Here is a 14,052-nt window from a genome sequence, read left to right on the forward strand (position 1 = left end):
GCCATGGAAGGAGCCACGCTCTTCAGAACAGAAAGGGCTCTTCCCTTGCCCTAGCCTGGATGCCTCAGAAGGACCAGCCAGGATGTTAGAGCACTGAAATAATATCAGTGAACTCCGATTGGAGGTGAGCTCTGTGAAGACATGTCAGTCCTTGGCCTGGTCATTCGATACCATCTCGGTCCTTGGCCTTTGTCAAATGGCCTGCCCTCCCCCTTTTATTCTGGGGTGCTAACTTACTGCAGTAGCAGAAGAAAGGAGCAGGCCGCTGTGCACGTGCACCTGCCTGGTAGACGAGCTGCGTGCTTGCAGCTTTCTGCCTGCGTGAGTCCAGGAGGTCAGAGAGGGGAACGGGTCCGCGCACCTTTGCCACATACTGGATTGAGGCCAGAGGTTTGATCCTCCTGTCTCCACCTCCCAAGAGCTGTTCACGTGCCTGACGTGCTGCCAAGCCTGAACTTGCTTTCTTTGTTTCTTTCTATTAATGTCTATTAAGGATCCCTCAAAGCTAAAAAATAAATTGCCTTGAATGGCAAACCTAATTTCCTAGTACCCATCCAACCCCGTGAGTTAGTAAATTGACTTCCCCCTCCCTCCAACTGAAAGCTCACCTGTTTTTTTTGTTGTTGTTTTTCGAGGTAGGGTCTCACTCTAGCCCAGACTGACCTGGAATTCACTATGGAGTCTCAGGGTGGCCTTGAACTCACAGCAATCCTCCTACCTCTGCCTCCCGAGTGCCTGGATTAAAGGCATGCGCCACCACACCTGGCTCACCTGTTTTTTTAATTACAGAATTACTATTACTATTTCCTCCTTCATTACTGTGGGGATTTTGAACTTTAAATATGGTTTTAAGAAGTATTCTTAGGATGGGGCATGTATCTCAGTTGGTAGTAGTTTGCATGAAGCACGTGAGTTCAGTTCCCAGGACCATGTAAGCTGGGCATGGTGGCATGCACTTGTAAACCCAGCACTTAGGAGGTGAAGGCAGGAGGATCAGAAACTTAGGACTATCCTCTTCTATATAGAAAATTCAAGGCCAGCTTGAAATTATGAAATCCTTACTCAAAAAAAAAAAAAAAACCACCTAAAATTTCCTATAACACTAAATAAAATGTTACTATCTTATAAAGACTGTGTCTGTACTGGAGTGGTACAAGTCTCTTCTGTCTTCCTGGAAAACTGCCTAGGGTGGCAGTGTCTCATAAGGCCCTCTCACTTGATAAGCCTTGCTGCTTGCACCATGATCCATGCCCAAGGATCTCAAGGCCCCTTCTACAGAGGACAAAACACCATGTGAATGCTCTATCCAAGTGGTAAAGCAACATCTTCTCCCTTTTAACGGGTGCCCTTGACTAAGCCCGTGGACAAAGGTGAGTTTCTTACCCTTAGACAGAGGTTTTCCCATGACTTCACTTTGAGACAAGAGTTGAATTCACAGTAGGTTCAGAGGCACACCATCTGAGAAACAGGCAGTCAACTTAACTATCCACTTTGGGTAGAAGTTAGAGGGCAGGTTAAGGAACCTTCTGCTCAGCTCAGCTTCCTTGGCTCAAAAAGAGCATCTACTGACCTCAGTCCAAGAGTTCTGGAAATGGGACAGATGCTGTTTCTCTTACAAAGGTCACATTGCAAAACATGTGAAGTGCTGAGTTGGGACCCAGAGATTCTGTTGGGGCATCGGGAACAAGAACATCCATGTTAAGGGCTCTGAAAACTTTTTCTCATCCACAGTCTCTTTTCTTCTCCCCCCCCCCCACTCCATTTTTGTAGTGCTATAATGGGATGCTTGGGTTCCAGGAAAGTCCTTAAACCCCAAACCCTAGTTTAGTTTATAATTTTAATCAAAGGATTAAATTTAAAAAGACTGAGAAGGTGGCTGGAGAGATGACTTAGTAGTTAAGGTGTTTGCCTGAAAAGCCGAAGGACCTTGGTTTGATTCCCCAGAACCCACATAAGCCAGATGCACAAGGTGCATGCGTCTGGAGTTTGTTTGCAGTGCCTCTGGCGTGCCCATTCTCTCTCTCTCAAATAAATAAATTTTAAAAATGGAAAAAAAGACTGAGAAAGATAATTACTAAATTATTACATTTATCAAGGTAAGTACACAGCCAAGGAAAGACACCCACATGGCTAGAGATACCTGTGTGGGGGCAGGCCCTAGGAAACCATGGGGAAAATAAAAGTTCAAGGAGCTCCTGCCATGTGGCAAGCTGGAGGGGGTAAGAAACCCACATGGAGGGTAAGGGCTAGGGGCCTCTCTCAGCTCAGCCCCGGCCCAGCTGAGGGAAAACTCATCCACAGAGAAGTTCCCAAGTGGTCAGGGAGCCTGCCCTCCCCTTGCAAAGGTATTTATAACCTTACAGTGGTGGACTGTCTTCCCTCAGGTAAACCCGAGGGCAGCTGGTTGGTTAGGGCTAGGGGCTGTCTCAGGAAGAGGCTAGCCCTGACACCTACTTCTGGGGGCTGAACAAGACCTCCCTCCCAGGAAGGGTCCTGGTTGTTTGTGGGAAAACAGGTCTAAGGAACTAGGTAAGAGATAAGTTGGATCATCTTTGATTTCTAGCAAGTGCAGAATTTCCTCCCTCTTACTTTCAAGGGTCCAGTCACGCTAACTGTATTCCCTCTCAGTACGGGAGAGGTGAACCCAGTGCCTCATCTACCTTAGGTGCCATATCCCCCACCCCCAAACAGCTTCTTAATAAAAATTTACAGCCCTCTAGCATTCTTTTTTTGGGGGTGGGGGGCAGGGACAGGTTCTAGAAAGTCTTCAAGAGATGTAAGCTTACACAAACAACTAGCCTTGTGAGATTTCTCTCACCTTGTTTGAAATTTCCTCATTGGTTCCTGCTACTTCTGCCAAACCCAGCCCTTAGGGGCCAGTCTGTGAGCTTCCAAACTCCAGCCCCACAAGGGACACAAATATCTTGAGTTCCTTCTTTAACTGGGATAAGATTAGCAGGAAGCTTTTAAAGTATTAAGAAAACAAAGGACTCTAGTTGTGACACATGCTGGTAGGAAATTGCTGATGAAGTGTAGGGAAGAGGATCAGGAGTTCGAGGCCAGCCAGTGCTACATAGAGAAAGAAAAGAAGGAAGAGAGAAGGAAAGTGGTTGTAGGGTGTATAACAGGAAATTTCCTAATCTGGAATTTTGAGCTTGAAAGGAATCAACCCCCAGGCTAAGTGGCTCACCGTTTATCTGCCCATCTCATCAAGAAGGCCTTGGGTCCTTCTTCGCTGACCTTGATCTAGTACACTGTGGAAGAGCAGTAAAAATGGAGCACACCTATAATCCCAGCAATCAGGAGGTGTCTAGGGTGGGATCAGAAGTTCAAGGTTACTTGGCTCCATGGCGCAGATTTGAGATGCGTCTGAGTTATGTGAGACCCTCACTCAAAAATTTAAAAAAAAAACAAAAACAGGTGTGGTGGGGCACACCCTTAATCCCAGCACTTGGGAGACAGAGGTAGGGGCATCAATGTGAGTTTGAGGCCACCCTGAAACTACTAGTGAATTCCAGGACAAGACCCTGTCTCAGAAAAAAACAATAACAACACTTAAAATTATTTTTATTTATTTATTTGAGAGTGACAGAAAGAGGCAGATAGATAGAGGATGGGTATGCCAGGGCCTGCAGCCACTGCAAACAAATTCAGATGCGTGTGCCATCTTGTGCATCTGGTTTATGTGGGTCCTGGTGAATCGAAACTCAAACCAGGGTCCTTAGGCTTCACAGGCAAGCACTTACCCAGTAGCCATCTCTCCAGTCCAAATAGCTTAATTTTATTTTTTGAGGCAAGCCCAACAAATTGGCCTTTTTTCTTTTTAAATGCAAGAGAGAGAGAGAGAGAGACAAAGAAAAAGAGTTGGCATGTCAGGGCCTCTAGCCACTGTAATTGAACTCCAGAAATGCTGAACATAGGTCCTTTGGCTTTGCAGGCAAGCACCTTAACCATAAAGCCATATCTCCAGTGCCAAAAAGTTAATTTTAAAAAATACTTTTTATTTGCAAGAAGAGAGTGGGTGTGCCAGGGCTTTCTAGCACTGCAAATGAACTCCAGATGCGTGTACCGGTGTGTGCATCTGGTTTTACATGGGTGGTGGGGAATCAAATTTGGGTCATTAGGCTTTGCATTTTTTTAAATTATTTATTTATTTATTTATTTATTTGAGAGCGACAGACACAGAGAGAAAGACAGGTAGGAGACAGAGAATGGGCGTGCCAGGGCTTCCAGCCTCTGCAAACGAACTCCAGACGCGTGCGCCCCCTTGTGCATCTGGCTAACGTGGGACCTGGGGAACCGAGCCTCGAACAGGGGTCCTTAGGCTTCACAGGCAAGCGCTTAACCGCTAAGCCATCTCTCCAGCCCAGCTTTGCATTTTCTTAAGGAAGAGAGGTAATTCAAATGTTCCCCAAAGTCCTATATATTAAAGGCTTCTTGCCATGGTATTATTGAAGTGACAGAACCTCTAGGAGAGAGATCTAGTGAAAATAATGTAGGCCAGTGTGGATGTACTCTTGAGGGTGCCACTAGAAACCCTACCCTTCTCTCTGTGTCCCGGCTACCTCAAGGGGAGGGGCTTTGCCCTACCACATGCTCCAGCCATGGTGTGCTGCCTCAGCACAAGCTCAGGAACATCAGAGCCCGTGAACTCAGACCGAAACTTCTGAAGCTATGTCTACCTTTAAGTTGATTACCCAGGTGTTTTATCCCTGCCAAGGCAATCTAACAGTCACACAGAACATCCTGTTTTGTTTTTTTTTTAATTTTTATTAAATATATTTGATTATAAAATATATCCCATGGTAATTCCCTCCCTCCCCACCCCCACACTTTCCCATTTGAAATTCCAGAACATCCTGTTTTGAATTTGCCTTTAGCTTGTTTGCAACAATCTAGACCCTTCAACGGAGACTGCTAAGTATTGAGAAGATAGTACCCCAACTAACGCCCTCAACACAGAAGAGCTGAGGTGTCTGTGAAGATGGCCTGTGTCCCTCTGGCTTAGGTTATGACAGACTGTTCTGGGCCAACAAGAGAACTTGGGGGAGGACACTCTGCCTTCCTTCCACCCGTGAACAAATTATCATTTACAAGGTTTTTCCCAGTCTTTCACCAACCTTTCAACCTGTGAGAGGCTTGAACAGAGGCTCTGGGACACAACTTATTGTGCAGAAAAATCCTTTATTAGCAGCTCAATGTGGTAAGGTTTAAGAAAGAGGAAAAAGGACTGCAGCTGCCAAGAACCCAGCCACTGCCAAAGCCTACCACAGCAGTGCCCGTCACTGGCGTGAGTGGGTGTGCAGGTGTTGGCAGCTGTAACTTGCCCTGTGTCACTGGCACAGCCAGGCAGGTGTATGAGAACTCCAGAATTAGGGAAGACAGATCTGAGCTGGGGAAAGAGGGAGACAAGAGGATGCCTGTGTAAGAACAGATGAGAGGCTGAGACAGGGACAGCACAGGGAGAGATGCAGAACATAGGCATGCACTTTCAAGAAAGGGGGCCAGGGCTGGAGGGGTGGCTTAGCGGTTAAGGCACTTGTCTGCAAAGCCAAAGAACCCAGGTTCGATTCCCCAGGACCCACATTAGCCAGATGCACAAAGGGATCGGAAAGGGAGAAAATGGCATCTGAGGAGCTTTCATTCCCTTGGGAAGGGGCCACTGCCCAGTGAGAGGAGGGCCTTGCGGAGGTGTCGGCTAGCACTCAGGTATTCTAATTTCCATACCTGGCAGCCTTCTTAGGTCTTAGCCTAACCCCTTTTTTTCCGGGGGGGGGGGGTAGCTCAGAGACTAACAGCCCTTAAGTTTTGCCCAAAGTCTGAACAAATGGATCCTGTGCCTGGGGCTTTGTTTCTAGTTCCTTCATTCCAGGATAGCGTGAGCTATCACTTCTGACTCAAACTGGCTGAGTTTGCTCTGCATCTCCCAAGACAAAAAAATATTTTTTGTTTATTTGTTTTTCAGTTTTTCAAGGTAGGGTCTCACTCTCTAGCTCAGGCTGACCTGGAATTCACTATGTAGTCTCAGGGTGGCCTTGAACTCTTGGCGATCCTCCTACCTCTGCTGGGATTAAAGGTGTGCGCCACCACGCCCAGCAAAAACCTCTTGAGAGTAAATGTCCGCAGCCTTCTGAGTCTCTATTATCTCACACAGAAACCTGTATCCTGAGTTTAGGAAAGAGTCACCTCAGTGTTGAGAAAAATCTGCTTCTGCCCTTGTATTTTAAGTGCTCCCTTCAGGCTAATCCTTCACTCCACAAGGAAGGCCTTCCCACTCACTAAGCACTAAACCACTATTTCTAATTCTTGGCAAGATAGATAGTGACAAGGATTAGATTTAGAACTTGCCTGGGTGTGGTGACACATGCTTTAATCTCAGCACTTGGGAGGCAGAGGTAGGGGGATCACCATGAGTTCTAGGCCACCCTGAGGCTACATAATGAATTTCAGGTCAGCCTGGACCAGAGACCCTACCTCGAAAAACAAAACAAAACAAAGATGATAATAATAAAATAAAAAAAGAAAAGGTATTAGAAATTTAGTTTGCCTAAGTCATACCTGAGAGCTAAGTAAGGAGTTAGCTGGGAATGGTAGCCTGGAACTCTAGTCACAGCTACTCAGCAAAAGCCCAATATTCCTGAGGCAAGAGGATTGCTTCAGCCCAGGCATTTGAGACCAGCTTAGGGAAAATATTGACACTGTCTCCCCCATCTCCTATTTTAAAAAGAAGCTAGTATTTAGCCTCCTAACCTACCTGACTTAGAGATCTAGAAAGGGGTCAGCAAACTATGGCTTTCCACCTGTGTTTGAATAGCTTTCAAGCTGAAGAAACTTGCACATTAATGAATAAAGATTAAAAATGAGCTGGGCATGGTGGTGCATACCTGTAATCCCAACACTTAGGAGGATTCCAGGGCAGTCTGGAACTACAGAGTGAGTTCCAGGTCAGCCTGGACTAAAGTGAGACCCTACCTTGAAAGAAAAACAAAAAATCAAAATGAGGGGCTAGAAAGCTGGGTAAGTGGTTAAGGTACTTGCTTACAAAGCCTGATGGCCTGAGTTCAATTCCCAAGTACCCACCTAAATCCAGATGTACAAACTGGTACATGTATCTGGAGTTCATTTTCATTGGCAGGAGGCCCAGGAATACCCATGCTCCTCCGCCTCTTTTTCCTCTCTCTCTCTTTTTCTAATTAAAAAAAAAAACTTTTCAAAAAAAATTAAAATGGGCTGGACATATGGCGTAATGGTTAAGGTGCTTGCCTAAGAAGCCTAAGAACCCAGGTTTGATTCTCCAGGTCCCACATAAGCCAGATGCACATGGTGGTGCATGTGTCTAGAGTTCATTTTCAGTGGCTAGACACCCTGGTGCGCCCATTCTCCCTCTCTCTCTCTCTTTCTCATACACACACACACTCTCTCTCTCATAAATAAATTTCAAAAATAGTTTAAAAAATCAAAATGATAGCTTTGTATAGCAAAAGAATTACATGGAATTCAAATTTCAGTGTCCATAGATCAAATTTTACTGGGGCATAGCCATGCTCATTTGTTTTTGTAATAGAATGCTCATATGTTATATACTGCCTGTGGTTATTCTGACTTTACAATAGCAGGTTCAGATAGTTATAGCACAGTCCTATTTGTCCTTGAAAAATAAAATATTTGCTGTCTGGCTTTTACAGAAAAAGTTTGCCAGCCTCTACTCTAGAATTATTTTAGGGGCAAGGAGATGCAGGAAAATGGAGTCTTCATAATTCAGCAGGCCAGATAATCCACAGGCCCCTGGAAAAAAGTTCCAGGTAAGGTGATTAGAATTCCTGGTCTGAGTCTTTTCAGGATCACATTGCTGGCAGAAATCACCTGACCAAGAGCAGCTTGTGGGGGAAAAAATACTTATCTTGGCTTACAGACTTAAGGGGAAGCTCCATGATGGCAGGGGGAAATGATGGCATGAAAAGAGGATAGACATCACCCCCTGGCCAACATTAGGTGGACAACAGGAAGAGGAGAGTGTGTCAAACACTGACAAGGGGAAACTGGGAAACAAGCCCACTCCCAACAATACACTGCCTCCATGAGGTGTTAATTCCCAAATCTCCATCAGCTGGCATTCAGAATACCTAAGTTTATAGGGGAAATCTGAATCAAGCAACCACATCCTGCTCCTAGCCCCCATAAACTGATAACTGTACATGATATAAAATACAATGCATTCAGTCTAACTTTAAAAGTCCCCATAGTTTTATCAATGTTCAAATTATGTTCAAACATCCCCATAATTCAAGGTCTTTAAAAAAAAATTATTTATTTGCAAGCAGAGAGAGAGAACAGACACAGAGAGAGGATGGGCGAGCCAGGGCCTCTAGCCACTGCAAACGAACTCCAGACGCGTGTACCACTTGTACATCTGGCTTACATGGGTACTGGGTAATTGAGCCTGGGTCCTTTGGCTTTGTAGACAAACGCCTTAACCACTAAGCCATCTCTCCAGCCCCAATCCAAGGTCTTTTAATTGAGTCATAATACAAAAAAAGGAAAAAAAAAACATAATGGCAAAGAATAAACATTCACACTGCATCCCTGACAATGAAAACCTACAACCAGGGTAGTCATGAGCCCTAGAGGTGCAACGTCTGCTGGTACCTGCCTAAGTGCATATACTGTGCTCACCAAATTGCCCAGTAAGCACTTCTCTTAATGTTCACACTTATATATTAATGCTACTCTCATTTTTGGTTAGCGAAACTTCTCTTTTCAGATGGCAATGACCTTGGGTTGACTCAGAAGGTACCATGATGCTGAGAAGAAGTGACAGAGGAGTGCTCAACACTGCAGTATCTCTATCACATCTTTCAAGGCTCAGGGTCCATTGTGAAACAGGTGGTGGAAAGAATGTAAGAGCCAAAGGAAGGGTAGGACTCCTTACAATGTGCTCCTCCAGACACAGAATGGCCTGGATATCCATGACCTTGCAGTACCTGACACTACCTACACAAGACCATCATAATAAGAAGAAAAGATCATGCCATCAAAGTAAAAGACTGATTGAAAGTGGGAAGGGATATGATGGAGAGTGGAGTTTCAAAGGGGCAAGTGGGGGGAGGGAGAGAATTACCATGGGTTATTGTCTACAATTTTTGAAATTGTCAATAAAAAATAAGTTAAAAGAGAGAGCGCTCCAGGCATGGTGGTTCATGTCTTTAATCCCAGCACTTGTTAGACAGAGGTAGGAGGATTGCTGTGAGGTCAAGGCTAGCCTGAGACTACACAGGAAATACCAGGTCAGCCTGGGCTAGGGCAAGGCTCTACGTGAAAAAAGAAAAAATCAAAAAGAGAGGAGGAAAAAAATAACAGATGCTTTTGTGCTAGGTAATCAAGAAATTGAACATAGGGGGCTAGGGACCTGGCTCTGCTAGTAAATTGCTTACCATGCAAGTGTAAGGATCTGAGTTCAGATGCTCAGGACCCACTTAAATGCCAGGCCTGGTGGCACGTGTCTGTAACCACAGTGCTCAGAAAGTGGAAAGACAGCTAAACTAACCCAGTAAAGGAGCTCTGGGATCAATAAGAGACCCAATATATAAGGCAGGAAGATAGAGGAAGAGACTGAACATTGACCTCTGGCCTCCACATGCCCATGTACACAGTGCTTGCTTGCATGCCTACATACATGGATGCTCGTGCATACACGTGCAAAAAAACTGAACATTCATCATCAGCTCAGGATACTGAGGGGCATAATAAATACAAAATGAAAACTGAACATGAGGATAGTCTGAGGTGTAGGAATTTCTGTGGCCCAGAACTAAGGGAGGAGGGGCTTCAGGGGTACTTGTGAACCCAGAAGAAGCACATGTGAACCAGAGGCACTGCTGAGCAGACAATTCTTGTAAGGCACAGCATTTCTTTCTAATTAAAATTATATAGAAGAAGGGTTGCTGAAGCAAGGAAGACCAATGGTCGGTTATAGCCCTGCTCTCCACTGTGATCCAGTGAACTTACAGTCTCTTTAAAGGCAGAGGGAGACCTCTTGTATCTCACTTCTCATCATACCTCCTTCAGAAAAGAGACAGCCCTGCCTAATCAAATTCTCCCTCTCTCCTTGCAAGTAAATAAAAAAATAGTTTAATAAATCTTGATTATTGGGCTAGAGAGGTGGTTTAACAGTTCAGGTACTTGCCTGAGAACTCAGGGTCGATTTCCCAGTACCCACAAACACCACATGTACAGGGTGGCACATATGTCTGGAGTTCGTTTGCAGTGGGTAGAGGCTCTGGCATACCCATTCTCTCTCTCACCCCGCTTTCTGCCAAAATCAATCTCTCTCTCTCTAATGAAAAAACAAAATAAAAACTTTAAAAAAATCTTGATTGTTGCCAAGCATAGTAGTGTACACGTGTCCCATTTTCTCTTTTAAAATATTTTATTTTTATTTATTTGAGAGAGGGAAAGGGGGAGAGAGAGAATGGGTGCACCAGGCCTTCCAGCCACTGCAAACAAACTCGAGACACTTTGTGCATCTGGCTTATGTGGGTCCTGGGGAATTAAAGCAAGGTCCCTTGGCTTTGCAGGCAAGCACCTTAACCACTAAGCCATCTCTCCAGCCCCTTGTTCCACATTTTTGATGACCAGGAGGGTCCCTTGAACTCAGGAGTTTGGAGCCAGCATGACAACATAGCACAATAGGTTTGTTTTGCTTTGTTTTGTTTTTGGTGGTGCCAGGCCTTGGGCTACTTAAGCAGATGTTCTACCACTGAGCTATACCCCATCCCTAAAAAATTTACTCTTAGTGAGTACAATTAGAACTTTTTATATGAAAATATCATCTTTGTTGGATATGGTGGTACCCACCTCAAATCACAGAACTTAAAAAAATTTTTATTTTTATTTGTTTATTTGAGAGAGAGCGAGAAGGAGAGAGAAAGAGGCAGATAGAGAATGGCATTCAGTCGAAGAGGTGGCGGAAAGAATGTGAGAGCCAAAGGAAGGGTAGGACTCCTTACAACGTGCTCCCTCCAGACATAAAATGGCCTGGATATCCATGACCTCACAGTGCCTGACACTACCTACACAAGACCATCATGAGAGGAGGAAAAGATCATGACATCAAAATAAAAGAGAGACTGATTGAGATGGGGAGGGGATATGACGGAGAATGGAATTTCAAAGGAGAAAGTGGGGGAGAGGAGAGGGAAGGTATTACCATGGGATACTTTCTATAATCATGGAAAATGTTAATAAAAATTGAGAAAAAATAAAAAATATTTTCGGGGCTGGAGAGATGGCTTAGCGGTTAAGCGCTTGCCTGTGAAGCCTAAGGACCCCGGTTCGAGGCTCGGTTCCCCAGGTCCCACGTTAGCCAGATGCACAAGGGGGCGCACGCATCTGGAGTTCGTTTGCAGAGGCTGGAAGCCCTGGCGCGCCCATTCTCTCTCTCTCCCTCTACCTGTCTTTCTCTCTGTGTCTGTCGCTCTCAAATAAATAAATAAAAACTTAAAAAAAAAATATTTTCGGAAGCCAAAAAAAAGAATGGCATTCAGGGCCTCCAGCTACTGCAAATAAACTCCAGATGCATGTGTCCCCTTGTGCATCTGGCTTATGTGGGTCCTGGGTAGTTGAACCTAGGTCTTTTGGCTTAGCAGGCAAACGCCTTAATGGCTAAGCCATCTCTCCAGCCCCACTTTCCATTTTTTAAAGATTTTTATTTATTTATTTATTTATTTATTTATTTATTTATTTATTTATTTATATATTTGCAAGCAGAGAGAGTATGGTGCACCAGAGTCTCTAGCCACTGCAAATAAACTCTTTTATTTCTTAATTTTTTTAAAAATTTATTTGAGAGCGACAGACACAGAGAAAGGCAGATAGAGGAAGAGAGAGAGAATGGGCGCGCCAGGGCTTCCAGCCTCTGCAAACAAACTCCAGACGTGTGCGCCCCCTTGTGCATCTGGCTAACATGGGACCTGGGGAACCGAGCCTCGAACCGGGCTCCTTAGGCTTCACAGGCAAGCGCTTAACCACTAAGCCATCTCTCCAGCCCCACTGCAAATAAACTCTTGATGCATGCACCACTTTGTGCATCTGGATTTACATGGGGAGTTGAACTCGGGTCATTAGGTTTTGCAGGCAAGTGCCTTAACCACTGAGAAATCTCTCCAGCCATAAGCCCAGCACTTTCGGAGTGAATGTAAGAAGATCAGGAGCTTAAGATTATCCTCAGGAAGCAAGTTCATGGCCGACCTCATGGACCCCTCTTCTCTCTGAGGAGAAATTTCCCTTCAGTTGTGTAGTCATTGGTAAATTGCCCATGCTTAGGTAGGCAGCCCTAATTACACTCCTTGGATCACACATACACACACACACACACACGCGCGCGCGCGCGCACACACACACACACACACACACACACACACACACCATGAAAGTAGAAGAGGGTGTAGTTGAGAGTAGGAAGAGGATCAACAGGAGTGGGAGGAGGATAAAGGAGATTAATGGGGTTAAATATGAGCAAAATACTTTATATAGATGTATGAACTTATCAAATGAATAAATGAATAAACCCAAACACAAGACACACTCCTTGTGGTCATTTAATTTATATTAAAATGTATATGTCATACACAATATATCTTTTTTTGTTTGTTTGTTTGTTTTTGTTTTTCGGGGCCGGGTCTCACTCTAGTCCAGGCTGACCTAGAATTCACTATGTAGTTTCAGGGTGACTTCGAACTCATGATAATCCTCCTACCTCTGCCTCCCAAGTGCTGGAATTAAAGGTGTGCACCACCATACTCAGCCAACATATCCTAATCTGTGCTATTATTACAGAATACTCAAGAGTAGGTAATTTATAAAGAACAGGAACTTCTTTTCTTTTTTTGTTAAAAATATTTTTTATTATTTCTGAACACACACACAGAGAAAGAGAGAGAGAGAGAGAATATGAGTGTACCAGGGCCTCCTGCTGCTGCAAATTCCAGATGCATGCTCCACTTTGTGCTTCTGGCTTTACATGGGTACTTGGAGAATCAAACCTGGACCAGCAGGCTTCACAAACACTTTTAACCACGAAACCATCTCCCCAGACCTCTTTTTTTGTTTTTAGCCCAGGATGTCCTAGAACTTACTATATAGCCCAGGTTGGCCTTAAACTCCAGACCAGCCTGAGGCAGAGTGAGAACCCTACCTTGGAAACAAAACACCATAGCACAAGCCAGGGTGGTGGCTCATGCCTATAATCCCATCATGAGTTTGAGGCCAGCCTGGCCTACAGAGTGAGTTCCAGATCAGTTTGGGCTAGAGTGAGACCCTGCCTTAAAACAAAAAAACAACAAAAAGACCATGGCAGGGGCTGGAGAGATGGAAGGTTCAGTGGTGAAAAGCACTTGCTTGAAAGTCTGCGAGCCCAGGTCCAAATTTCCAGTGCCTACATAAAGTCATATGCACAAAGTGATGCATGTGTCTGGAGTTCATCTGCAGTGGCAGGAGGCCCTACCATGCTCATATTCTTTCTCTCTCTGTTAGTAAATATTATTTATTTATTTATTTATTTAAATATTTTTTGTTCATTATTTATTTATTTATTTATTTGAGAGCAACAGACACAGAGAGAATGACAGATAGAGGGGGAGAGAGAGAATGGGTGCGCCAGGGCCTCTAGCCACTGCAAATGAACTTCAGACGCATACGCTCCCTTGTGCATCTGGCTAACGTGGGACCTGGGGAACTGAGCCTTGAACCGGGGTCCTTAGGCTTCACAGGCAAGCACTTAACCACTAAGCCATCTCTCCAGCCCTATTTATTTATTTTTGACGTTCTAATTTATATTTTATTGCATTATGAAAATAATACATTTATTTGGCAAAGCAACTAGACTCCAAATTCAAATAAAAGAAAATTCTGTAGTGTACGGATTATTTTAAAATGAAATAGATGTATTCTAACCAATACATACTAGCATCTTTATTAGACCAATAACCCATTAAGCTAATTTTAATAATTCCATATGAAATTACAAGGTGTTTTTGAATTCATCCTTTAGTGATT

The sequence above is a fragment of the Jaculus jaculus genome, chromosome 12, assembly GCF_020740685.1.
Source record: "Jaculus jaculus isolate mJacJac1 chromosome 12, mJacJac1.mat.Y.cur, whole genome shotgun sequence".
Classification (NCBI taxonomy): domain Eukaryota; kingdom Metazoa; phylum Chordata; class Mammalia; order Rodentia; family Dipodidae; genus Jaculus; species Jaculus jaculus.